The sequence below is a fragment of the Pimephales promelas genome, chromosome 9 (genome assembly GCF_988280905.1).
Source record: "Pimephales promelas chromosome 9, fPimPro1.hap1.1, whole genome shotgun sequence".
NCBI classification, from domain to species: domain Eukaryota; kingdom Metazoa; phylum Chordata; class Actinopteri; order Cypriniformes; family Leuciscidae; genus Pimephales; species Pimephales promelas.
In genome coordinates this window covers 25096579-25124162 of record NC_142777.1, presented here as the reverse complement: position 1 = coordinate 25124162, position 27584 = coordinate 25096579, and positions in this window count along the sequence as shown.

The following is a 27584-nucleotide window of genomic DNA, read 5'->3' as shown; positions in this document are numbered from 1 at the left end:
TTCTTTTATACTTTATTTACACCATTAAATTTAGTCACACTGCAATAGCTTAAAAAAAAAAAATCACTGCTGTGACCAATAGGTATGCATGTGATGAGCATCACCAAATTGAATTGCAAATAACAACTGTTTTCAAACTAATGAGGTCTGTAATACTTGGAGAAAGCTATCTTTTGTTACTACCATTCATCTTGAAAAGGGATGGTTCTCACAAAAAATAAAAAAATGTTTTCATTCTATCTTCACCCTGTCAATGAGGACCCATCATTCAAATTGTGTTCTACAGAATATAGAAACTCATACAGGTTTAGAATTAGTAAGTAAATACTGACAGACTATTTTTTGGACTATCCCTTAGTCCGCAAAAAGTGATCTCATTTACTTTGTGAGGTATCATAGTCTTGTGTTTTTTGTTAATCCAAAAAAAAAAAGTTTCTGTCATGTCAACTCTTGGAGTGTTTGGCATGGAAATGGTTATGCCAATGTTGATGTTTGTTCTTGGCAGAGTAGGTCTACATTGCTGCTGCTGTTGGTTATTTCTCACATGAAAAGCATACATGAATTACTCATAGCAGATCTATACAGGTGGAGCTGGGGAAGGTGGGATGTTTCTGAAAGCACGCTGCAAACTGCAACAGAAAATGCTGACCAAGTATTTGAAGGTGTAGCACAAGCGTGCTACTGATACAGCAGGACCCAATCAGCTGTGCCGAGAATGATGTGATTCCAAGCAGATTGAGTTCAGGGCCTATCAGTCTGTGCCATTTTGACAACTTTGTATTTGTTTTCTTAATCTTTTGACACAATTTGGAAATTGCTTCCCCTCTGGAATGTGATTCCTTCTCTGATGACAGTAGTTTGATGGCTTGGACTGGACTTGGATCCTATATCTCCAGCCCATTCTCACCCCAAAGCCGTCACTTAACTGACGCCTTGGGAAGCATTTGGACATGCTTCAATATATGACGCTTTAGGCGCCCTTTAGCGTCAGTTAGATGACGCCCTAGGATCGCGTGTACCCTACCCCCACCCCACACCTAAACCTAACCGCGTCCTCTAACTGACGCTTTCCTTTAGTGTCAGTTAGATGACGCCGTAGGATCGCATCATGTAAGTGATGCTAAAGGGCGCCTAAAATGTCAAATATTGAAGCATGGTCAAAGGTGACGCCTTGGGGTGAGAATGCGTTGATATCTCTGCTCTCCATCCATCAGTCTGTTTCTAGATATAGATGGCGAGGAGATGTGCTAAACCCTACCCTCTTTTTTATTTTATTTTTTATCTTCACTCAGAAATCTGTATCAATACTGATGTAAAGTCGGACTCAAATTCCCGTTCACATTTCAACCCAATGAAATCACACTTAACCCTTGGGGTCTTAGTTGTTTTATGGGCCCTGCAGGTGTTCTGACATGCTCTGACCTTTGTGCCTATTTCTGTTACTGTCTAGGTTCATGGATTCACTGACTCACCCTTGCTATGTGTGTGCGCTTTCTACTGCATAGACAGACAAGTACTATGAAAAGCCCATATTATCAGTGCTGAATTACCCCTTTAATTGTAAAGAAGGTTTACAGCCAGCATACTGAGTATAACAATTTTGCCCATTAATATATCTACAGCTGGTCATCTCTTTCATGGGTGAATCTCAAACATAAGAATGGAATTGATGGCCACTGAAGTAAAAGCTAAGCTAAAAAAAAAAAAAACCTTGTGTCTGTCTTTTCTTCAAACTTGTAAGCGTATCTCACAAATAACCCTCTGTGCTAAAAAATTATAGTCAAAGATCAATAGACCCCATCACCTTGTGATATGGCCATTCTAATATCTCCCTCCCTTCTCCCCTGGTTGCATCAAATTTTATGGAGAGGGGTTTAGTCGATTGCACCAGATATATAAGGGTAGGGATTGGCACCTGGAAAAGAGGCAGCCACAAATGAGGCACTTTGAAGTGAGACGTTTGATGCTTCAAGGGAAAGAGGCTGAGAATGGAGGGCAACACTGAGAAAAAAAAGAGAGAGCTATCATGTGGACTTTGAATTCCCACTTTCTATACTTGAAATATTGCATGAATCGCAATGATTACAAGTCACATCTTTGGTGTAACTTTACAAAAGTAAAACTTTTCTGACATATATCGCTGACATGATATAGACACTGCCATCAGAATGTCAGTAATGCAAACTAATTAATCCAACAAACAAGCAGTATTTTGTCACAGTTCACATAAAGTTTAAACACAATTGTATGAAAACAGCAACCCAGTTAATGGCATCATTTCACAGCCATTTATCTTGGCTTCTTATCATTGCGTTAAGAGTCCATTTGACGCTTTGATTGATCTCCACAGTTAGAGTTTATTTAATGTTTAAATTGCATAGCACACAGTTTCTTACCACCATGCACTCGCTTTTTGAGGTCGTATTTTGTATATTGTCTCTGCTTGTGGACAGTAAAAAAATATAGCATTTAGAACAGGGTGAACTGAACATATACTTTAGACTGTTTACAATGTTTTTTTTTTCTCTTTCTCTCCATCTGACTCTTGTCTTTTTTCCCCATATGTTTTCATTTTCTGCAGTTTTTTGATAATTAATTCTCTCAGTTGATGCTCTCCTGTGTCCACTGAAGTTGGTGTTAGGTTTTGAAAGTCTAGTCTGACGTATTTGTGTGTGTGTGTGTGTGTGTGTGTGTGTGTGTGTGTGTGTGTGTGTGTTTTATTTGTATATTTATTTATTTGCTCTTTATACATTATCAAAAAAAAAAAAGAACCAACCCAGTTGCAGTAGTGATATCTGTTGATTTAATTAAATATTTTGGAAATGGATCTCCTGTGCCAGGAGTCGATTATGTGCAAAACTCGTATTTGTTCATGTCTAGACAAATTTTATGATTTTATGTATTTTATTTCTTCTGTGCAACATTTCTTGACTGTGACTGACTAATTGATTTTTACACATCTGGCATGTGTTTTAAAGTATAGCGTTGGCCATGTTATACTTTGGAATTATACATCTGTCTGAAGACTCATGAGGTTATGTTTGAACATAAAATCAATAGTGTAAAATGTTTTCACTGAAAAGAATACATTATTAATAACAGTGCAATCCAAAATAATTAAAACAACACCAAATGTGTTAATTGCCCCATAGGGTAAAACTTTCACAAGAACAATAAGTGTAACACTCTACACTCAGTATCATTTCTCTGCACTGGAAGTGCTACTGTATATTAACAAATATAATAAATTCAACATTACAAACAGTACCTTTTTTACTCTTGATAGAGTGGACCATATGCGCCCAAGAAGTGTTACAATGTACTCTTTAAGAGATTATTTGACACTGTTTTTTTTTTTTGGTTTTTTGGTTTTTTTTTTTTTTTTTTTTACAGTATTTGTGGAGTATTTGTGAGAGAATGTGCTCGGCTTAGCATAGTCGCTCAGAGTTTACTAAACTATTTCTAAAGTACAAACCACTCGCAACACAATGATTGGGCCAACCACTAGGCTGTGGAGAGAGGTGCAAGGACACTGCAACACCTGTGAGACAATCGGTCTTGAAAAAAAATCTTGGCTTTTGTGCTCACTTCCTGAATACATCCAAAAAAAACCAACGGTTGTTTTTTTTTTCAATAGCAACATCTCACTCTTTTTCATTCAGTATATCTCTGTCTCTCTCCTTTTCACTCTCCATCTCCCCGTCTGACGTTTAAGTTTGAATCCCTCTATTGCTTTTTTAAATGCATCCTTTTTCATTTCTGCCACATGTCTGTGGTTTCAAAAAACTGGGACCCACGTTGCATAGGCGACCAACTTCAGTTAGAAGTGGAGCGTGGGAGAACAATGGCTGCCTGGCACAAGGCGTCTTCGGTTTCTTTATAGGAATGGCTACCACATTGTTCACTTATTTGATCCTTTTTTCCTCCTCTTGCAGACACATCCTTGGGTCTTAACATCAACAAGGCAGCCACTGTCAGATAAAGAACAGGAATGAATGCTCTGAGTCGTGGCGTAAAGTATGGGGTGTGCATGTCGTCATTGACAGTCAAAGCAATCTCCTCTCTGCAGATTCAAAACGTTGCTGCTCCTCTCAGTTTCTTAAAGTTGAACGATTTTCCCTTTTTTTTGAGTAGGGCATGAGCAGAAGTCTATAGGTACACTAAGTACCAAAAGTGTGTTGCACAAACATTAATGTGAACCACTGACTGAATTTCAATGTGTCATTTTTTGGGGGGAACCCCTTGTTATTTAAGTTGCAAATTGCATGCAGAAAGCATTAAAGTTATGATTTACCTTCAAACTTTCCTTTTCACCTTTCATTTTTTTTTTTCCTGTGTCTTCTCTGTATCCATACCGTGAGGAAATCAGATGCTTTTGACTAATGAGAATTCTCTTTGTGTTTGTGTTTTCTCTCCTTGCCAGGCCTGAGAGGTGATTGTATTTGTATTTAATAAAACAATCCAATGCACATAAAGCATTCCTGGCACATCAGCGTTAACAAGTGGGCATTACACAGAAATGTTTGGTTTATAATTCTAATAGGACATAAGACATGCAGCTAGATTTTCAAATTAGATCCCTTTCAAGGAAACTCGAGCTGCGTCAAGAAGCTGTGGGAACGGCCCTGCGTGATTGCGTCTTGAAGCATGTGTACAATCAGTCCAATGGAGAGACGAGACGTCATAGGCGGGTGACGTCATCGACCAGGAAACTATAAAGCACACCTGAAAACAGACCGTGCTAGCTTCTGTGCCTTCAGCAAGAGCTCTATGTCATCTTGTCTCTGTCTATTTATTGTTGTTTGTCCATATACAGGAGTTAAAGTGAGCCGGAACTGTGTAAATAAATAGATTTATTAATCTCAAAGAATCTCGCTGGTCCCGATATGGGCCGACGGTCCGACCTCCCTTCTTCCCCGCTGAACGTGAACGATTACAAATGCGTGAAATGCACTCACGGTGGTTGAGCGCAGTAAAGTTAATTTTAGGTTCGATATATTTCGCCTGACATTTGTTTTCCCAAGCCACTGTTCTAAAGGGTCTTACAGAGTAAATCAAAAACAGGATTAGGTTTAACATTATGTAAATCTTTGTATATCAACATTAAATATTCATTCAAAATCACCTACCTGCATTAATGCTGAATATTTATACCTGAGAATGCTTTGACGCGTTTCCAGAGGGCATGATGCCTAAGGCAACGTCTGCCAATTCAAGAGTACGTATGCCAATTCCACCAACTGCGTTAAACATATAGCCTATAATTTCATTCATCTACAAAACAAAATTTATTTAGAAATATATATATATATATATATATATATATATATATATATATATTTTTTTTTTTTTTTTTTTTGGGAGAAAAAAACATTGAGTCCACATGAAATGGCAAGATCACAACATTGGTCGAATATTGTAGATAACGTTATTTCCGCATTTACGAATTACATAAATAAGTTTCAATAAAAAGGTTTTTTTTTTCATCTCCAAGGATTATGCTAAAAAATCATTTGAAATGAAGACTGTTCAAGTTAACATAACTGAGTGAAACATTTTATAAGTCTTTATATTTTTGTAACTACTTAAACTTTAATGTTGTTAGAAAACATTATACATATAGAAATTCTTTGGTCGAATGAGGTCGTATCGACGATTGCGACATAATGAAATATTGACTTGGTTGTGTGCCTTGAACATGTTTGGTGAATGTAAAGTGATCCAAGTTCTAGCTTGAAATGCCTGAAATGCCACATGTGGGTGTAAATGAACTGAAGGTCAGAGGTGATGTGTATGATCAGTCTATAGAGTACATGAAAACCTTCGAATTCACAACTTGTCAAGACATGAATACAGATTAACTTACTCTCTCTTGTCAGCTTTATTGTTCTTCTCACCCTTCACTTATTCTAAACTTCACTACAGCTCTCTCCATTCCCCTCTCTGTGCCATAACAGACCTTCACATTTCAAACAAGGTGTCAATCTTGCACCTCTGCATTTCTGTCATGTTTTCTGTCTTTTTCAGTCAGTCAGTCAGGGAATATTTCAAAAGATTTCTTCACCTTCAATCCAAACCATCTATGTCCCTGTCTTCACTTCATAGATGCATAGATGATTATGAAAGATCCACGCTGTCCTGAATTAAGTGCTGTGAAACATGTAGATAGATGAGAGAGAATCAAAACAGTGGGTTCACCTTCCTTCTCTTGCCATGGTGTCCATCTTCTTACCATCCCCCTGCACTTGAGGTTAAATGCTGCTGACCCACATGCTTGTAATAGGAATTTCAGGAGTTTACGGTCAGAAAGACAGTTTAGATGCTTAGCAACTATTCTGAAACTGAAAAAGTGCCAGTGGGTTATAAATCTAGCCATCAGTTGGCCAGTAATCTGAAAATCTTAAATCCACAGACAGACGTTATCCACTGAAAGTGAATCGATAATCTGTTCACCAAGTATGCTGAATCCTTCAGCAGCTTGTCTCAATCCATTCAGAATCAGTCCCCGTAGTTTGCTTGCCACATTGCTACAGTTTGGCCCTACAACTGAGGACGAAAGTCAAGTCACCTTTATTTACATAGCGCTTTTTTTACAATACAGATTGTACCAAAGCAGCTTCACAGTGATGACATGAAAATAATACAACACAGATCAATAGTATTGTTGAATATTAAATGTACCTAACAAAGCAATCCAAAAGCCAAGGCAACAGTGGCAAGGAACCAAAACTCCATCACGTGACAGAATGGAGAAAAAACCTTGGGAGAAACCAGGCTCAGTTCTCCTCTGGCCAACGAAAGAACAGTGTGTGATTCGGGTAGCATTACAAGACAAATTGTATCGAAACATTAAGAGTGTATCCCAACCAGAGTATAAGAGTATATCCCTACTTACCAAGCGAGTCATCATAAAGAGGCAAAAACAGCGCAAGTGCTTAAAATACAAAGTTCAGACATTGCTCAGAGTAGCATAAGCCAGACAAGTGAGGATTTAAAAGGAAAGGAAATCTCTTTTTTTATTTTTTTTGTAGTATAATCTTCTATTATAGCTTTATCTATCTATTTTTTTTTTACAAAAATAACACCACACAGTCATTAATAAACACCTAATGGATCAGATTATGTCAAAAACTTAATTTCGACCAAAAGTAGAGATAGAACCTTATAATTCTAAGCTCACAAAATATTTGGCCATATGCGCTATAATTGTCTTTATGCCAAAAGTGTGGTCAACCCTTTTGTCTCCATCAATATTACAACTTACAGTACAGTGAAGTCATGGAACCCTGTGTTTTTGTGTCTGAAAGTCAATACAAATCTGTCTGCCAACTGATCAAGGTGTCCCTCCGTCATTCAAAGAATCCTTTACTGTAGTATTTCAGTTTTTTTCTAGTTTTATCCACAGTTGTCGGTCAGATTGACGTAGTGATAGCATCACGTAGAGTATGTCTCGAAAAGAAACATCTAGACCCCTTGAGATTGATTTACAACCTTGAGTTTACTTAGTTGTAGACATGCAAGTCCCATTAGCGTGATCACATAAATGACTAACTCTTAAAGGAGTTTTTTTTTTTTTTTTTTTTTTTAGATTTACATTGGCTATTAACAATTCTCGAGTCTTGTGGCAAATTTTTGAATATGAAGAAGAACACTAAGCAGGGACTGGTACCACTTTCTGAAACATTTCAAAGAAGGACTGACAACCACTATTGAGCATTTTTATCATCAAAGCAATCCAGTGGGGACTAGGATGACAATGGCTGTTTTTACTGAAGGACATACATCAGGTCTTTGATGTTCTTATCCATTAGTGAAAAACACTTAAAAAAGGTTTAAACCAACTCACTTTTTTTTTTAAATGACCATGTCAACAGTTATCTCTCCACCAGCATTTAGCCTATCAATATGTGTTTGTGCATTGTATTGTTTACAGTGCAGAAGCTTTCTTTAAACAACATAGTTTCTAAAGGTTTTTTATCTTATAAAATCAAATACAAGATGTAAAAATGTTCAAAATGTACGAACGGAAGCCAATTCGTTTGCATCAGTGGAGAGATTTAAATTTTAAGTAAATAGCTATCATTATTATATTGTTTGCGTTGAATTTTGCTGGTAAGTATTGTATATCTATAATTATTATGTGTAATTGTACATTAATATTTACACAAGAACAAACACAGTGATTGTCAACATATGTGAATTATTGACTGAAAATTGTATGAATTATTTGGTCATTTTGTGTTCAAATGTTTGTAACCCAAAGACCAAAATGAGCTCATTATTTTGTGTATTCAGTTATTAGTTGTTATTATTTCTTAAGAAACCTTTAGACTATGCTGAATCAAAGCTTTAATGATGGCGTGAAATGAAAATTCGTATTTACTAATTTGTAAATGCATGTTATTGATCTTATTATGAGCAATTAATCCATGTACATGTTTTTTTTTTTTTTTTTTTTTTTGGTCAACATGACTTCTCTGGGTGAACCTTTATGCCAACTTTGTATGTTTTTCTAAGCACAGGCTACTGAGAATTTAATAGCTACATCCTGCAGCACCCTCTGCCACCATGATGTCCCTTTAACACCTCCAACATGTCTTCAGATATATTGAGATCATAATCCTGCTCTTTCCCCCCTGAACAAAGCACCTAATATCTGCAACACAAGTGAGTATGAATACAGATAATACAACAGTAGAGACATGAGATTAATGTGTGTCGACTGAATCAGTATGTTTTTAAACTTCTACTTTTACCACCTTACCTTTCGTCTAATAATCTGTCCCCATTCATGGCCCTTGGCTTGAGTAAAACCATGATGAATTGTGCAGAGGAGAATTAGCTAGATGTTAAATTACATTATCAGAAGCCTTGAAGCTATGTTAGCTCAGTCTGGCTGGGTGCAATCTCTCCATTAGCACATGTTCCCCTGCATCAGTCCTGAGCCATTAATCATCAAACCAACCTGGCCCACTGTCCACCGAAGCGCAGACGATCGGACGGCTCATGTCACCCATGAACTCCCTTTTCCTTATTTTAATGGTGCCCTGCAGGAATATTTGTTTTTGGTTTCCTGAATATGCATTTCCACTAGAGAGGCCAACATTGCTGCTCTAGGCAACAGTCACAAGCTGGGCACACTCAGATACTCTCAAATACTTTCATATACCTTCTCTATAGGCACAGTTGAGTCGGACTGTACTTTTGCTGACCTGAGGATGAAACATTTACATTGCAAGCAAACAACATGTTGAAATCATTGCTGTTTTACTGCTGGCAAATCCTGTATACCCAGGTCAGTGATGTTGACTGTTTGCATGAAAATGAAGGCAGTGTTCTATATTTGTTGGACAATTTTTAAACTAATAACCATGAAGCTTTCTTTAATATTTAAGTTGTCTTTATGAGGTTGGTATTGAAAAGCTTATTTTTTTATTGCCTTCAAAGTAAACGTTTTCAGGCACACTAGCCTAGTTCCACAGGTTTTATGCTGTAGTAATGCTACAAAATGAAACCTCATTGCTGTGACAGTGTTTAATTTAGGGTTTATTTGCGCAAAGTGTGCCGTATGTGTGTAAATGTAAATTAAAGTTTTTAAGAAGTTATAAGTTGAAATTAATTAAATAATTAAGTCTCCCATTTATACTGTAGATATACAAAAAAAATGTGTTTCAGTAACCACACAAGTTTGCAAGTTAGCCTGAACACTAAATATATACTCATAATCAAAAGTCAAAAAAATATAATATAACATTTATTATTTATTTATTTATTTATTTATTTATTTATTTATTTATTTATTATATTTAATGAATTATATACTGTAGATTTACAAAATTAATTTTTATGCAAGTTTTATATACAGTATACCGTACATATTGTATTTTAGATACAAATGTATCACACACACACACACAAAGTATTTTGTTTAAGCCCCCCACAATTCACACCCATAATTATCAATGCTGGGGAAAGTGGTGTTCAATACAAAGTGCTGTAACAGTCTCTTGTTTTTTTTTTTTTTTTTTTTTTTTTCTTAGTAATATCTCTTTTCAAGTAAATTAAGGTTTATAATTGAAATGAATAAGTCTCCCAACTGAAATGTTTGGAACATTCCAATCCTCATGGTTTCAAGTTCTGTAAAAAACAAATAAATGAATTTTAGTGCTTGTCATTCCTTATGATGTTTCATCTGTGATTAAGTGTGATATTACACACATTTATGATCTAATACATATAGATGAAGGAGCTCTCATGGTAATACAGGAACATCATTTCTGTTTATTTCGCTTAGAATTGAATAACCATAATACAGTAAATGGTAAATGGACTGCATTTATATAGCGCTTTCATAGACCCAATGGCCACCAAAGCGCTTTACAATTTGCCTCACATTCACTCATTCATTCACACACCGACGGCGGTGTCAGCCATACAAGGCGCCATCTAGCTCGTCGGGAGCAGCTGGGGTTAGGTGTCCCCCATTTTCTGTTTTGTTAAACAGAACCATTTTCCTTTCTTTTTGACTTTGTCCTGTGTCTGAGGAGCAATTTCCAGAAGCAGCGGGAGCCCATTGCGAGACCACAGGAGCAGTGAAAAGTCGCTTTGCTTGCTCTAAAGTGACAAGTTTCACACATTCATGAGGTAGAGCTCAGCCTAGAGGAGGTTCTTGCTAAAATCTCTTTCCCCATCTTCTGTCAGGCATGTGTTTCTGAGAGGACCTGTGGATCGGTGCATTGAGCTGTAGCCAACTACAGCTGTAGTTCTACTTCACATCTGGAGCTTCCACTGATATCTGCAGGACAGCCTGCCTGTTGAGAACAGCACAAACATGACCCAGCTTGATGGCAATGCATGAACGGGCATTTTAGTGCACCCGCCGTTTGAGCCAGGTACAAAACTGTCGCACTAAGGCACTGTAGATCGAGAAGAATGAACATTCAGAATTAATGGGCTTCAGACTTAAGAACTTGCACCAGCCTAAAGCACCTGCACTTATTTAAATGAGAGCAAATGACTTGCTCAGGGTCCTTAAAACTATTTACTTGGCAATGTACTATTGAGTATTTATGAGCTGTCGTTCACGTGGAGCTACACTGTGGCACTGACAATTCATCTTTAAGGTGGAATTACATTTGTGCTGTCAGACTGGTCTATTTTAGAACCCCCTAACGGAATCAACTCGACTAGGCAAGCTTGCTGATGCATTAGCTCTAATTAAGTTGGCAGTGACAAAGCTTTGTCTAACGATGTGCTAATTTATTTCTCTAAAGAGTGCCGGTTGTTAGCATGTGATAAAAACACAAACCGACGAGCAGTATTTGCACGGTGATCTGTCTAAATACTATGCATGCAGAATGATCAGATATGGAAGCACTTTAGCTTTGCAAATTATGAGAGTTAAAAGTCAATTGAGAACCACTGATTTGATATATTTGTTAAAATCTTGAAATGTTTCATGTTTAGGGTGAGGTAAATACTGGAGAATTGCACTTTATTATGTTAATGAATCTGATATGTCTTTGCAGCCCATTCTCACTCCCAAGGCGTCACCTAACTGACGCCTTGGGAAGCATTTGGACATGCTTCAATATCTGACGCTTTAGGCGCCCTTTAGCGTCAGTTAGATGACGCCCTAGGATCGCGTGTACCCTACCCCCACCCCACACCTAAACCTAACCGCGTCCTCTAACAGACGCTTTCCTTTAGCGTCAGTTAGATGACGCCGTAGGATCGCGTCATGTAAGTGACGCTAAAGGGCGCCTAAAACGTCAAATATTGAAGCATGGTCAAAGGTGACGCCTTGGGGTGAGAATGCGTTGGTCTTTGCTGTTGGCAGCATAGCATGAACTCCTTCCCCCGATCAATTAATATTTATAACAAAGGGTTTGTTTTTCCACTCCCACGTCTGAATTGGGTTGGTGTGCATGAAAGTAAGCATACAGTATATATTTATGAAAAGTGATTTTGATATGTGGGTGTGAGACTTTAGGTCAGTTGAAATGAAAATCCGCCAACGTGTCTCACGAGATACATAGATTTTATTGTATTTTTTGGGGCATAGGAAAGATTTTTTCATCAGATCTTTTATCACTTATGACAGCTTGGTCAGTCTTGAGTATGCTGGTCACATGATTTGCTTCAAATTTTTTGTGATCAATTAGTCAGCCTGACGTAAATCCAACATGGCTGCCAGTGGTTCAGAAAAATCAGATATTTAGATAAGTAATATAAATTAAACTTTTCTTCTGAAAAAAAAAAAGAATACTGCTAACATTAATTGTGAACATTGTCTTAAGGTTCTGAAGGAGAAAATCAGGTTGTTCATGGTGTTATTTAGCACGTTTTGAAATGTAGGCTATGTGTCTCCTGAGACACCCTGTTTAGGGTATAGAAAAGGGATTAAACTATAGCTCTATTTGAAATGTACTATTCAAACTTAAATGATTGAAATTCAAGAATGCTTTGGAATTTAGACCTAATTTCGGGCTTGTTTTAAAGAAAACAGTTAGCAGATTATTGCTGATAATCTGCACTGATAAAGCACTTTAAAAAAAAATAATATGAAAAGTTAAGGAAGTTTAACACTTTTTTATTAAACTATTAAACTATTTATTCTTTTTTTAAAGTATTAATTTTACAAAATATTATTTACTATAAAATTACCACAGAATCAAATTAAAAGAAATTCAAATAATTTAGAGAACCGTTTCTATGGTCTAATGACACAACATCTAATCTCAAACCGGTTTTGAATTTTGTCAACATTGCATCAGGTTAAGAATGGGATATAACTGTTTTAAAAATGCAGTGGCAGTAACAGTCAACAGATTAATGACATGGTTATTTTTTATACCCAAATCAGGCAACGTATCTCAGGAGACTAAAATCATAAAATCCAAAATATATCTTTTTTTTTTTTTTTTTTTTTTTTTAATATATCTTTTGGTTATGTTTTATTTAAGTCCAGATGATATAAAAAATGAAATGAAATATTTTTATTTTTTTTTCTGAGAATGTTCCACTGTTGCCTGTTTAAAACAGCAGTGAAAATCTGTAATTAGTTTTACAAATTGTTAGACTTTGTTATAGTTTTCCTTAGAATCAGTTTTTATTTGTAATTTTTTAATTTATTATTATGATATAAATACAATTTTCTTTCTCAATGTATTTCTTTGCTTTTTTACTTATTTAATTGCATGCATTTGTATTATTAATAATATAAATAATTTATTTTATAAATTATTTAAATTATACATATAAATTATTTGTCTTCCTCTTTGTCTTTAACTGTTTTGCCATTTTGTTAATATTAGTGCATGATACAGATTTACAGATACAGATATAAGTGCAAAAAAAAAATCTGTCTAATAAATACAACTGCATCATTCTCAGCTAAGTAAATAAAATGTCTCTTGATGAATGTCTTGATACTCTGTAGAGATATATATTCTGCCACAGCTTTCCTTTCTTAGTTGTCTTTATAGCCTGACCAGTTAATGGATAGATGATAAGAACATATACCTGATTTGAGTAAGTCACTCTTGCATGAACTCTAGCATGACCCTCACTTCAACCTACTATGGGGCCAAAGGAATTACAGAGAATGCATCAAAGCAAAAGTAATTCACTTACCTTCATAATCTCTTTCTCAAAACATTACTAATTATGCTCTATGGTTTATAATGCAATTTTCTGGTCTATCTATTTCAGTCATTTATTAGCCAATAAATTGTGTCTTCAGCTATGGGCAAAAACAATCCATGTGTGCTCTTGCTGGTATGCAATGGTTCAGTCTCTTAATCTTTTATTAAAGCCAGCCAGGAAATCCGCAACTAACATTAAAAATAGATGTTCATTCAAGTTATTTAAAATAAAAAAGTTATCAAAAGTTACCTGGCTTACAAAGTTATGACTGCATGCACATGTTTACAGTTACAGTTGCAGACTACAGTAAGTGATAGGCCTCCAGTTTACAGAAAACTTGTTGCCTGATATATTCTTTATAAAAAAATAGTAAATTGGTGACAGTCCTAAATTGTGATGTCTTCACCTAATGTCTCCAGCCAGTAAAGCCTGTGTGTATGTGTGTGTGTGTGTGTGTGTGTGTGTGTGTGTGTGTGTGTGTGTGTGTGTGTGTGTGTGTGTGTGTGTGTGTGTGTGTGTGTGTGTGTGTGTGTGTGTCCTGCATGGTGAACCCTATCATGGGGAAAAAATGTACCAACAAAGCTGGCAATATTCTAAGTCCATGTGGGGGAAAAATAATAATAAATTATCTTTGAGGAAAACATTTTATAAATCATACTAAGTGAAGTTTTTGAAAATGTTAAAATGCAGACATTTTTTTCAGTGATGGGTAGGTTTAGGTGTAGGATTAGGATAGAATGTTCAGTTTTGTAGCAAATGAGCTCAAAAGGGAAATATGAATAATTAAAGGTGCTAAATGTATTTTTTTTTTTTTAGCGGGCTCTATCGGTGATGTTTCAGATTGCAACCAGTTTTTACAAGAGCGCTCGTTCTCTTGCACATGCTCGAACACGAGCGAGCACTCATTGTACACGGCCACACTGAGACTTTCAACACACCCGGAGAAAGCATCACACAACATGCTGGAAACTCATGTAAAATCAAATTAGTTCAACTCTATATCAATACTTAATCAAAATAGATTATAATTAAATATTAATTAATATTAAAAAAATATTATATCAATTAGGTCTATCATATGTTTACTATCATATAATTAATTTGTGATCTGATGATCTGTTGTCCAGCAAGCTGATCATGTGATCAGCGCTTCACACTGCCGACAACTTAGATTACATTAAACACCATTTAAGGTGTTAGTTTGGTTAACTGTGTAGGAAGTTACATGGTTTGATATGTAACAGCAACCAGAAGATGCACATTAGAGAAAGTGGGATATGTGCAGGGGCTCTTTAATCTTTAATAAGATTCTTGTAATACTGATATGTTGCACATCAACAACATATATAATATACACGGTCATTTGGATCATCAATATACAAATTTGTAGATACCAAAAATTACATACGATCTTGATTAAAGGAGCTCTATGCAAGAAATGTATTTCAATTAATCATAAATTTTCACTAGACATTAAGAAATCATGTTCATTTCAAATATGATGCGCCACTCTACAGCAATTTGAAAGTGATTGCAGTACCAGTTTTGGCCACAATCTTGCATACGGCTCCTTTAATCGAGTAACATATATAAAACAACACTATAAAATAACACATGATCTCACAGGGAAATCTGAGTTATACTGAGTATTCTGAGAGGGAAAAGGGTACATTATCTAATAATTTTATCATAAAGCATGCTGACACTGTATAAGACACAGTGGAATAATCATACACACAATGTCCTAGGGATATGCGTGTTCAGAACAGTTTCCCTATAAATTTCTTTAAGTGTCTTTTCTATGGCCTTTGCTTTTCCATGTGTGGCCATATATTTTTTGAGCAATAAAACAGACTTATCAGATTGTAGCCCTGGTAACTGAGGCCTGTTCTACCTTTTTAGTTGCTCTTTCGGGGACTGGTTTACAGAACTTACAGAGTGGGTTTTAAAGATCATGATTTGTTAAATGTAATAACTAATTGTGTATCTGATTTGTCCGTCACTACAATGTGTGTGTGCGTGTGTGTGTGTGTGTGTGTGTTTGATGATTTGTAAAGCCTCAAACGCCTGCGAAGAGACGACTCAATGCCGACAATATGTATTTTTCCATGTACTTTTCTGTAATGCACTTTATGTAAAGCTGCTTTGAAACAATATGTATTGTGAAAAGCGCTATACAAATAAACTTGAATTGAATTAAATCTGTTTTATAATTGTCACATGCTTCTAGAATTAAAAGGAATATTGGAAAACCCCACAATACATCAACTCTCTAGCTTTGAATTCAGAAGCATATATGATGATCTCATATTGTATTACTTCATCTTGCATTACAAAGAAAATCCAAAATAAGTGTTTCAATTCAACATCTCCCAAGCACACGCAATCTATTAAAGCACATTGCTCAATGCACACTCGTTATGTCCCACTCCACTTAGCCTAGCCTATGAACATAGCTTAGCATGTGTGTGATGCTCTTTTTTATGGATATAATTAGCATAAGCCTTAAGGCCAGGAGAGCGAGTCCAGCAGCGATTGCAATTAGAAAAATAGGCTGTGAGTGCCCCCCAAAGGCGCAACGCCACTTGTCAATATCCAAACTCTCACAAAGAGCGAGAGCTCACTCACACCCTTTCCAACAGAAAGCACAAATGAGGGATAAAATATTCCTTTAGACAGGGAGGGTTCAGAAGAAAATGCAAAAATACTACAGTTAAGACTATTGTGCAAGACCGCATGTGAGGAAATGGGTCTGAAAAGCAAGTGAGAAAGAAAGACCAATGAGGCTCAAGGGGGGAATTAACATAAATGTTTCCCTTTTGTAAAAGCAGGCCGGAATCTGAAGGCAGCTCGCCTCCGCATTGTCGAGGGCGCCAATTAACAAGCAGATGTTTTAAAAGGATGAGGGTTCATGGTGTTTGATGAGTTGAAAATGAGTGTATGCAAACCCGCACCTGGTGGCAATAGGTCTAGATATTGTCTCTTCACATTTACACCAAAACAGTTTCCCCATAGAAATGCAGCTCTTTCCCCTTCTTCCTCATCCCTCCCCTTTCCCTCCTGTTCCTTCTCACACTCTTCTCATCAGACTACAGCGTTTGATCTATCCCCCATCCTGTATGTTGCGTGCACTTCGCAGACAGTGTACGGAGGGAAGGAGGAGGGTTAACATCGGAGTACTGTGATCCTGTCAGAAGAGCCCTGAGGCTGAACAGGGTACAGTGTTCAGCAGAGGTGAGGCAGCAAGCGCTACAACCCTACTCCCCAATCCACTGGATCAGGCTTTTCAGGTCACTTTTTCAACTTTTTTATCTTCTCATGTCAAGCCCATTTAAATGTTATTTCTTCAATGGAACACAAAACTTTTTTTTTTTTTTGAATAGAATACAGAATTACTACCAGTTGCAAGTGCTTAGTCAGGGTATCACTATATTTAAAATTTGACAGGTGTGAAAATGAGGCTGTGAGGAATGGGAGTGTGTTCAATGGACTGTAAACACAGTTGTTATCTTTAAAAAAAAAAATCTAAAGATAACTCTAAAACTAATTTGAAAGTTGTGAGATTTGGATATTATATACAGTACAATCAAGGGTCTTAATGCGTGTGAATGCCTTTGTCACGATACCACAGGAAACAAGAATCCAATCGCAGTATTTATTTGTAGGATAATCCATACTCACAACAGACCAGGCAAGTGTCAAAATAGAACAAAACCAGCAAGAACACAGACCACGTGGTGTGACAAATAACAACGACTCCATAACAAACACTAAATAGGCAGGGTATATATACACACAGAACATGACAATCATTCTCATCCATATAGTGACGCCTTTGACAATGCACATACATCCAACGCACATGGCACCCTTTTGCGTCAATATTTACACACTTCGGTTATGGGTAGGTTTATTTCTCAGGTAGGGTTAGGGTTAGACCACTAGGAGGCGCCTTCTGGCCCGTATATATCGGCGACTCAAAAAGGTGTCATGTGCGTTGAATGCATTGTCAAAAGCATCAGTATAAGACGCCTTGGGATGAGAATGCATGGGCTGGACAACCATGATGGGGAACAGCTGAGTGCAATGAACAGTGATGAGCGCAGACAAGGATTACGGGAATGTAGTTCCAAAAGTGAATGACACCATGGGGAAGGAGGACCTCTAGTGGAACATAAACCAGACACTGTGACAGCTATATTAAATAGGCTTCTGTAGTAAGTATATTCCTCGGTGCATTTTCATCCACAAAATTCAATATGGCATCTACCCTGGCTAAGATCTATAATTAATCATTATTAATGAGCACAGGAGCTTTCAAACTTCAAACCAAACAAAAAAGCAGAACAAAAGAACTAGAAAAGTTTTTTTGAAGTCATGATATTTTTTGAAGTATAGCTTTGGGTGAAGAACAGAGCACAATGTAACATTTGCATTTATGCATTTGGCAAGATTTTTTAGCCAAAGCGATGTACATTGGATTCTGAGAATCTGACTTTGGCATTGATATAGCCATGCTGTGTTCTTTAAGAAGCAATAATTAAGTTGTTGTTTGTTGTGTGAATGGGGGAGGGGTTAATTACAGGATTAAAATGAATTTAAGGAAAGAGATTTTAGAAATTTGAGAAATAAGAACAGTAAAAGTTACTAGTCAGTAAGTTTTATTTTTGTTTCTATGTTTTTGTTTTTTTGCAAATTATATTTTATTTTAAAAAAGGGTAAACATTCCCTCTTATCCATATGTCTAATATTTAAAAACACGTTTCTTGTCACATTCAGCTCTTTAATCATGTAAATAATAGCATATTTTCAATTAAATATGGTGACATTTCATAAAAAAAGTTGAACAGTTTTGCATCACTAGATGTATTTTCCATACATTTATATCGTGCACCAAAACGCTTTACATTTTGCCTCACATTCACCCATTCATACACAGACGGCGGTGTGAGCCATACAAGGCGCCATCGTCAGGAGCAGCTGAGGTTAAGTGTCTTGCTCATGGACACCTCAACACTTGGTCAGGTGGAACCATTGAACCACCAACCTTCTGGTTTGTAGACAACCTACATAAACCACTGAGCCACTGTAGAAATGAACCATTTCTATAAGTGCACCTCTTTAGTCGTGTGCTTTCACCTCTTCCTAACTCAGACGTGTCAAATCTTCACTTTTCACATGTTCTCTGGCTTCCATCTCACTGTCTTTGACAGTTACTTTTCTAAAGATGAGTTCCCCATTTTGCACTTCATGTATATCTCAACTTCCTCTTCATCTGTTTCTCTTTCTTTTTCTCTATAGGCTCTGTGCTTTGTCTTGTTGTCTCTTTCAGAAGCCTTCTGTTCCTCTTTCTTCATCAAGTTCGTTTTCTTACCCAAGCACAGTGGTCTTTCCCTGATCAGCCATATCTAAATAAAGAGTGTGTCTTTGATTGCAGTGGTCCATGATGGAGAGTGTTTGTCAGGTGAATAGATTGCTGAGTGAATGAGAATGGAGAAATGCTGATTCTCGCTTCAACTTTCCACATGTTTAAATGTCAGCCTCTCCCCAGCTACTATAAGTTAGGGAAAAGCAAGCCCATGTGAAGGAAAGAGGAGGGAGGGAGAGAATCTCTTGATACAAGGATAGGATAAAACAGGAGTAAGACCAAAAGAATGAGAGTACACAATTACAATTATTTTATGTCAATTTAAAAAATATTAAGTTATTTATTTTGAGAAAAGTTCATGATTTATATTATGAACAATAAAACACTCATTTTATAATATTGCAGAAAACAAATCCACAAACACTGCTCAGAAGGAGAGACTCAATAGGTGGTTTGCAGTCACGTGATTGTGTTGACGAGCGAAATACAGATGGAGGGCAGGGAGTGAAGAGCGCAATGGACGAGATGGAGGAAAATCCGTACTGTACTACTTTAGACGCTTTTACAAGAGAAATATATAAACAGAAAATCGAAACATATGTTGGACGTGTTGGACGTGATCCTCACGTTATGAAGAGGAGCGATTTTCAACTAAATTGAGAGATTTACCTGCCATCAAGGCTGTAGATATCAGCAACTACCTCATCTTTCACACATATTTCGACTTTACAAAGTTCGGAAACTGGTACGTTACACAAACAGCCACATAAGTGCATTTAAACACCTGAATTATGTAATTATAAGCCACATAAATAATGTATTAACTCACATTTAACGAAGTGATCACTGCACACACACACACACGGGCATTTTCCCATTCGGCTCCTCCCGACCCCAGACGTATAGGTTTGCAAGGCATTTTCCCCCGTGTTTTTCTGTCAATTTCTTGTATTTTCCCCCCTTATGAACAACAACTTTTGGCACACGATAAAAAACTCCTCGTGGTTTGATCGATTTGAGCAACCATAAACGATGCAAAACATAGGCATTTTGAGTTTGTTATAGTGCTATATAGAAAATCTCTTCCTGCCCTCCATCTGCATTTCGCGCCATGGCAACGCAGTGGCGTGACGTCATGTGAAAACAACCTATTCACTATTGATTTCAAGCTTTTTAGCATGTTGCTAAGCTAAAGGGGTGATATTAACATTTATGCTCTTCTCAGATGCTTTTAATTTTTATTAATCCATTTTTTTTATAATTTCATGTATTCCCAGTGAATTGAAGTCATGATCTTGGTGTTTCCTGCAGCATAGCCTACTGTTTGATTTTTCATCAAAACTTTTCAGAATTTAATGAAATATAATATTTGAAAAAAATGTGTTAAAAATTGATATATTTTTATTTATTTTTTACTTAGCTTGAGTTTATCATGGCATTGCATTCTTCACAACAGATTGTTTTTACAGTTTTGAAATGTAATGTTTTTTTTTTTTTTATGTAAATATGCTTTGTTTCTGTTTGTGTAATCCATATAGTGTGTGGTTCCATGAAAGATGAAATGCACAGGGCAGATGTATCATTTCAGCATAAGGGAAGTGAGTGTGAGAGTTTCCAAGAAATGATTTTTATTCATAGGCCATGGAAATAATTCTGCCAGAACCTGCGGAGTGCTTCTACACACAAGCAACATTGTGAGTACAACCACAGTGCCCCCTTATGGGTGATCAACAGAAAAACAACTCTAGCTGGCACCATGCATGGAAGCACACTGACTGTAACCTTGATGGCAGGTTTGCCTGCTGAATCCCAACTTCTAAATGGTTAGGATAGCTACATGCTGACTTAAAGATAGATTCTGATAAAAACAGCAAACCTTATCAGCATGTGAAGGTGACTGTCTTACTGTGCTATGTTTTATTAAGCGCTAGCCCTAAAGCAGTCAAATTCCAAACTCTTTATTCTTACATGGCAATGTGTTCTTTCTGAATGTAATAATATTTGTTTTCCTCAAAAAATTTCTCAGAAAGTACAAGCCACTGTGAAAAACACCTCTCATCCTCTCCATGGTGCTGTTAATGCACAGCGGAGCACCTTTAGCAACAGACTGCTCCCATCATGATGTACGAGAAAACGTTTTTGCAGATCCTTTCTTCCTGCTGCCATCAGTCTGCAGAACTGCCTGAGTTGGATCTCTAGCCAGAGCATCTGTTTAAGTCTCTTTCAAAGTCATATTTCACTATACAGCATAAGCCATTTATTGGTTGTATTTTATTTATTTCACTGACCTACCATAACTCTATATTATATAGTAGATTCCTTCTGGGGATCAATATAGTGTTCTTTTTTCCTCACTTTTTTTTATCATTATTATAATTAAGAACTGAAAATATCTGCTACCCTACCTGCAAATCTTTAACTCTTGTAAAACAAACATTTATTTATTTATTTTTTATTTATTTTTTATTTATTTATTTATTTATTTATTTATTTATTTATTTATTTATTTATTTATTTATTTATTTATTTATTTATTTTTTGTCAAGACAGACTATAAAGTGAACTCAAAAACATTTGTAAAATGTCTTATTTACTAATTAGGGGTGGTTAATCTGTCTGATTTCCTGATCTGATTCGATTACGATTATTGAAGTCCCGATTCGATTGCAGTCGATTTTCGTTTATTAACGATTCTCGATTAGTGATTATTGATTTTCCATTTCACAACAGTAAACGAAAATACACTAGACCAACACATGATTATTAGCAGCAGCAACGTGTTGGTATTAATTGCACTTTTTATTTGTTTTATATTCAATGAAAATGTAATGATGGTTAGTGAGGACATGCAAACATGCTTGTTGTCTACTACTTAGGCAACCCATTATCTTTAAATAATTTTTTGTCAAAGAAATTGTGTTGCATTATAATCCAAAGGCACCTGGTTCTGTTAATTGACATCATTAAAATGCATTTTGTAATTTCCTTCAATTTAAAATCTTTGAAGCAAGTTTGGGGGACTTGAAGGGCACCTGATTCACAGAATCACCCAGAAATTCAAAAGAACAGCATTTATCTGAAATAGAAAGTTTTGTAACATTAAACAATACCGTTCAAAAGTTTGGAGTTGGGCAAAAGAAAAAAAGAAATTAATACTTTTATTCATCAAGGATAAATTAAAATGATCAAAAGCTACAGTGAAGACATTAATAATGTTACAAATCCATTATCTGAATCTTGTGTGTGTGTGTGTGTGTGTGTGTGTGTGTATGTGACTTTAAATAATTTGCTTTAAAAGTACAAAGTAATGACCCATAAAGAATTAACGTACAATATTTTATTAACATTGCAAAGAACCAACAGGAAAATAAATGTGTGCCTGAACTACGAGCAAACTTGTAGTAAGTTAATATTATAACGACTGGTACAGCCGAGTGGTTTTCCTCCTCTGGCTGGAAACGTGTCACATGGTTTCTCATATTTATTGTGTTTCGGTCGTTAGTTTTATTCTACTAGTGTGGCTCTTGTCCAGCTCCTTTCCCCATTCAACTTCAGAAGCCAAAATATTTTCACACATCAGCTTTTAACCTAACAAAGAAGGTGTTTGGATCTTGCGTGCCATCGCATCCATAGAGAGTATAAGAAGTGGACAGAGCCATCTCATTGGAACTCCATTGAGACAAATGAAGCCATTTTTAGCAATTTCTTGGCACTTCCGTTCCTGACGCGCAGACTAAAACAGAGCTTGATGACGTAGGTGTGACGTGAGCAACCTGTCTGTCTTCTAGTGGCTGTGGCATGAGAAATCTGAATCATTCCCTTCTGAAACATGCAGAGGCGGAGAGTGTGAGTAGGAGCTGTCCATGAGCGAGGAGCAGGAGCAACTTTTGCTAGGTATTCTGATTAATTATTTTGTCATTTTGCCTCCACGTTTCTCCGATTGCGTCCATACGGTAATCTCTCTACTGTGCGACAGAGAGTCGCGTGGTTATGACGCAATCGTTAGCCTACTTTTACAAAAAACTGCTTCTACGGGGCCATAACATATAAGCTACAAGGGAATGGAGCATTTTATACATTGTCGTGTTTCTTTAGAAATAAATAATGGACAAAAGGAGTTTTCAAACACCTCAGATGTAAAGTTATTCGCTGTCAAAGTGACGCCAAAATGAATGGGAGTGAATGGAAATGCTAACGCAAGTGAAGTTCTGCTACAAGATGACAGCTCCCACGAGGCTTCAACTTCTGGTTGATGGATTACCCCCTTGATCGCGCCTCTGTTATGTGCACACCACAGACGGTCCAGCTACTGCACTTCCGTACTTCCGTCTTTCGCGTTCCGTCAATATTACGTTATTATAGATATATATAAAAACAAATATATATATATATATATATATATATATATATATATATATATATATATATATATATATATATTAGGGGTGTAACGGTACATGTATTCGTATTGAACCGTTTCGGTTCGAGGCTTCCGGTTCGGTACGCATACAAACCGAACGATTGCTTGGACCATTTTTCTTGCCGGCAAAATTCGTGCTGACGCGGCCAACACAACGTTGCGCAACATCCAAATGGCAAGGGTAATGAAAGCAGAACGAAACTGCGCTCCTCGTTATGTGCTTCATGGATCGTTTATCAGTTCGGACGAGCAACATCTGTGCAGCACGAGCCGATCTCGATCAAGCAACACTGTTACTACACAGCGCTAAGAGATCCGGTCAAGAAAACATTTGAATTCGCCACTGAGGTAATAACATCGCTGCGAGATCTAGTGCGATGCATTCACATTTCTCCGTTATTAACTGTAGATCTCTATTAGATCAAACAGCGCTGTCATGGAAACCAGGAGAAACATTGTGCCGTGAATGAACTAGTACTTGAATGGAATGGTGAAATGCTTTCAAGTACTTCACACATCTTTTTCAAGCACTTCAAAATTCAAATATTATATAAATAAATATATATTTAAATGTTGTTTTTAATGTGATGACCAAAACATTATTTGTTCATCCTTCAAAGATGACCCCTATTTATAAACCTGACAGTTTCAAGATCTAGGAAAACTCACACTTATTTAAAAATATTTTTTCTTTAAACAAATAGGAAATTTCTCTGGCATTTCTTTCTTTTTGCTGTATCGAAAACGTACCGAACCGTGACTTTAAAACCGAGGTACGTACCGAACCGTGATTTTTGTGTACCGTTACACCCCTAATATATATATATATATATATATATATATTGGAAAATCTAATTTTTGACATTTGTTAATCGATTCAGGATCGTCCACGTCCGCATTGCGATACATGAAGAGATTTTTCCCCCTAATATTAGTTTTGTTTTGTTTTTTTCTGTAATGATATTGAGTGCAAACCAAATGCTATTTCAGTTAATCTCTGAAAACGTGGCGTGTGAGTTATAGAATAATGTAGTAATATTTCTGCTGCTATGCCTTTAAAACAGGAGTGGCTTATTTTCCCGAATAATCAATAGGAAGGTATGTATGAAGAGTAAATTAATCATTAGTCTTTGCAAAAGTCTCAAAGAGCAATAGAGCTCAACATTTCAGGCTGGGTCTTGTGTCACCATTAAAAGTGTTTATTTTGCGATAATGGCCAGATGACTGCACATGATCTGGCTTATTGCACGGCGGTTTGTCGAATAAATAAATAAAAGTCCATGAAATATTGATTTGAGTGAAATTATCATTTGAGAAGAAAGACTATGGATTGATATAAGAAACAGGCACATATAGTAAGCATAGATATGGGTAGGTTTGCCTGGGATATTGGTCAGTTATATAAGTTAATGGTCATTTATGAATTTATGTATTGTATTGTAATCATAGAATTAATATGGAACAGTTAAATGCTATAAGGTAAAAGGAAAACTTTACTCCAGATCTTTTATGTGTCATTCTACTTCTACTGTTCTCTACAGCAGCCTTAGCAAGTCCTGAATGATTCCTGGCACTTTCCAAAGGACCTGTATTTTATTGATCTAAGTAGAGAGTTAAAGAGACAAGGCGAAGAGAAATGCAGAAGGAAGACTTGGAGTTTTTAGCACAAAGTAATCAAAAAAGCACAGCTAGGACTATCTCCAAAATGGCGCAGCACATAAGGATTCGTCTGTGTGCTATCGGCATAGACGCCATTCAGAATCTGCTAAGCTGCTCCCGCCACTCATGAGAGATTCCATTACAGAAGAAATGGGATAGCAACACAATTATCTCAAGTCCAATTCTCCAAGCCCCATTGTGTCTGCAAACTGAGACCTGAGCCTGGATTACTATAGGCCGGGAGGGGGGAATTCAACTCACCCTTCTCTGAATGCTCTAAGCTTTTTCCATCAAAAAGAGGAAAAGAAATAAGAGCGAGAGAGAAACAAGAAGAAAAAAAAAGGGCAGGGTTTGGATAGCTTGCGATTCAAAAGATTGGCCTTGGGTGGCTCAGAGCAGCAGATGCCTCAGCAGCAAAGAGGTCTCATACCATCTGGAGATCTTTCCCCTTAACAACAGAGAGAACAGAAAAAAAGAGAAACTCGGGGTTTACAGGACAACAAAAAGACAATTCAAAGCACATATGAGAGGACAATGCAAATACTTATCCAGAAGTGACTGTGTGCAGCGTGCATGGCTGAGTCTGTGGTGCCTAGCTTCTCTTGTCTGTCATTGTGTAGAATAAAATGCAATCATGAGCAAGGCCCAGTGCATAGCAACATTACATTGACTTACTATTGCAAAAGCTACCTGGCAAAAATCTTTTGGGACTTCACTTTGAATGAGGATATACATTTAATAGCAACAGTCTGATTGCAGTTAACGGTGTGTCATCGATTGAGTCTAAAAACAATTACACTGCATGTCTTTATTAAGTGTGGAAAACTCTCTGAGGGATTGTCTTTGTCTGTAACTGCGCTGACAGTCAACATTTATTCCAACATTGCTGTGCTCCAAACTTGCTATTGTCTAAAAGTGATGCTTTAAAACCCAGTGAATAAGTTCTTGCTGTTTTAGATTGTTTATTTTTTTCCCTCAGGATATTTAAACAGGTCAATTGATTTCATTTCATCACACATTAGTATCCAATCACTTCGATCAGATTGATTTTAGAAGGTTTGGATTCAGCCCTCCTAGGAAATGAAATGAAATCAATTGACCTGTTTCTGTGGGGAAAAAATCTAAATCAGATTTAATATTTCGGTCCATATTGATATGATAGCATCATGAAGTTGGTGCAGATTTGTCGCCTGCACATCCGTGATGCAACCGTGATCTGGTAGAGGCCATTTGAGTATAGTGAACTCTGTGTCATGTTCAAGAAACTAGTTTGAGATGATTTGAGCTTTGTGACATGGCACATTATCCTGCTGGAAGTAGCCATCAGAAGATGGGTTGGGTACACTGTGGTGGTACCCTTTGTGATTAACACAGTCAGTAACAATACTCAGGAAGTTTGTGGCATTTAAACAATACTCAAATGGTACTAAGGCCCCATCCACACTACTGTGTTTTCGTTTAAAAACGGAGAATTAAAAACGAAAACGATCTCCGTCCACACTAAAACGACTGAAAACGTGGATCACGTGACCATTCACCAACACTGGGCATGCGCGTAAACTCATCGGAGGTTACATCGTTTGTAAACTCCTCCGTTTTGTCTCGTCCACACTAAAACGCCCGCCGGAGATCCAAAACGCAAAACGCAGCTGCAGCGTTTCTAAACTTCTCCGTTTTAGGTCTTTGTTTTTCCCGTTTTAGTGTGGACGGGAGGTGCAAACGTAGCAAAAGGTCTCCGTTTTTAAACGAAAACGCAGTAGTGTGGACGGGGCCTAAGAGTCCCAAAGTGTACCGGGAAAATATACCCCACTCCATGCTTTGTACAGTGACCAAATTTCTTGTTGCTTAAGCCTACCATCTGAATGTCGCAGCAGAAAACGAAACTTATCAGACCAGGGAGCATTTTTCAATCTTCTAATTGTCCAATTTTGATTTTATTTATTTATTATTTTATTATTTAACATCATGTAGTCGTTTTTTCTTTCAAAAGTTGCACTTGAAAGCTGTTTCGCATTTCAAAGTTCTTGCATGTCAAAGTCCTGAAGAAGTGTGGATAAAACCACCAGCTATTGCATAGTTCTTTTTTTTTCAGAATAAACAACATCCTCCAGTGACAATTACTTGCAAAAGTTCTTGCAGAGCTTCAGACAAGGCTTTAAGTTTCAAACATTAGGCATTTTACTCTTTGTACATGCAACAAAAGCATTGTGATATTCTCTAAAAAAAACTCTGACATTGTGAGATATGTGAAAACACCGTTAATTACGTCCTGGTAGATAAATCATGTGGAGGACTTTGAAAAGAGCCCAGGAGTGAGCTGACGTAACACTGCTTGGTTATCAGAGCTTCGGAACACAATCCCAGTTTGAATCCTGTCGACACATTTTATAAGCTTGTTAAGAGGAAATAAAAGGTGTGCTCTGAAGAAAGGAGACCACACGCCCAAGCTTGGAAGCTTTTATCCTCCTCCTTTCCTCAGACAAAAGAGAT